Below are 2,122 nucleotides of genomic sequence, written 5' to 3' on the forward strand. Positions count from 1 at the left end.
AATCCTTGGTGCGCATCTTGCAAATACTCGACATTCCATATCAAGGTTATTTCTTGGCTCATGTAGTCTGTATGGGTCTGCATCGTGTTCCTTGGTATGTGCACAAATGTATGAGTGTCAGGGGTCATTTCTCTAATTTTCGCAGTATCATATTCACTCAGCCATGTTTCAGTCAAAGCAAGAATATCCAGATTCTCATCATTAATTAAAGTTCTGATTTCTATTGTCTTGTTTCCAACTGACTGGACATTTAATAAACCACATTTCAACATAGAGCTCACAGCATTAGTAGCCATGATCTGTAATATTTCTGATCCTGTCAATCTCACTTTCCAACACAACACAACAACTATTATTCGCCGAGTGGTCAGTATTCTGTTTCTTAAACCTCACACAGTTTATGCATTTCTTCTCTGTAGATGTGCAATCCTTGGACTTGTGGTTGCCTGCACATTTAAAGCAAACGGGATGCTCACCATTTTTCTTGGCATTGCAGTTTGCCTCAGTATGACCATACCTTTGACAATGGTAACAGATAAGTGCATGATACCTGTCGCGAACCTGGTAAACTCCCCATTCAAGCTTAATCCTGTCCTGATGCTGATGCAACAACTGTCTTATCATTGGATCACATTTCATGATGTAATGAACTGTGCCCCCTGCTGCTGGTTTGCAAAAAATATTCTCAATCTTTGACTTGATATCAGGAACTGCTTGAAGGTAGTCATTTCTTGCAATAATTGTATCAATGATACCCTCCTTAGTCTCTTCCTTATGGACATTACATAGCATTATCTTGGGTTTAATTTTCTGAACAGATTTAGTTGTCAACTTTTCAACATTCTCCAGTTTCTGGGCTGCCTCATTTCTCAGACTCTCATCGGCAAAATTCATCACTATTTTTTTGCCATCATTAGCAAACTTTGTATCATTAATTTGCATTCCATCCAAAGCATGAGAAACTTCATTCTTCAGATTTGCTTCAGAATCCTGAGTTACCCCTACAACAAGCAGGTTCTTTTTCATCCTCCTCTTCCTCTTCACATCCTGCCAAGGTGTGGAATGTTCCGAGTCAGCAGAATTCAGCGACTCAGCAACTCCCGCCAAGCCTTCTGTTGCCTCATCGACCTTGATACTTATCTCCTCCATTCTTGCCATCTTATTATCAACTATTGCCATCATCTTGTCAGCTTTAGCAGTAATGCTCTTCAAATCAGACTTAAATTCCTCAACATCATTGATGAATTTCTTCAGAGCCGACACCTCAATGAAGCAAACATCGCACAGATACCTCACGTTGCAGATATTTTCAGATTTAATCCCTGCCAGATTCACACATTTCGTATGAGCCCACCGGCTACACAGACAACATTTAATGAATTTTGCTGGGTCTCCAGAATCAGAGCTACACTTATAACAGGACGAAGGTAATAATGTTGAAATGGCATATTTCTCCGCCATCTTGGAGTCTTCCACTCCTTTTCACTTATTTTCTATCTAGCGACAACACTTTCCATAAATGTTCCTGTTTTTTTTTTTTTCATCACAGGACCATTCATACACCACTGTGCTCACTGAGAAGTCAGTGAGAGCCTTTTTCATGCAATAATATGCGTGAAAAGCGGACCACCACTACAGAACTAGCAAGTATATACTACTACTACTACTACTACTACTACGTACTACTACTACTACTACTACTACTACTACTACTACTACTACTACTACCTACTACTACTACTACTACTACTACCACCACCACCACTACACCACCACCACTACCACTACTACCACCACTGCCACTACCACTACTACTACTACTACTACTACTACTACTACTACTACTACTACTACTACTACTACTTATTCTGCCTTTATTTTTCTGATCATTATCGAGAGAGAGAGAGAGAGAGAGAGAGAGAGAGAGAGAGAGAGAGAGAGAGAGAGAGAGAGAGAGAGAGAGAATATAAAAAAAACACTACCCACTTAAAGAACAAAGAAAAAAAGAAACACTTGTAAATAAAAAAAAAGCACCAGACTAACTAAGTTTCCCCGCAAATAATGTAAAAGAAAACGGAGAGTCAAGAATTGTTGATGCGTCCCCCCTGCTAATTATTGAACA

The sequence above is a fragment of the Portunus trituberculatus genome, chromosome 49 (assembly GCF_017591435.1).
Source record: "Portunus trituberculatus isolate SZX2019 chromosome 49, ASM1759143v1, whole genome shotgun sequence".
Lineage (NCBI taxonomy): Eukaryota > Metazoa > Arthropoda > Malacostraca > Decapoda > Portunidae > Portunus > Portunus trituberculatus.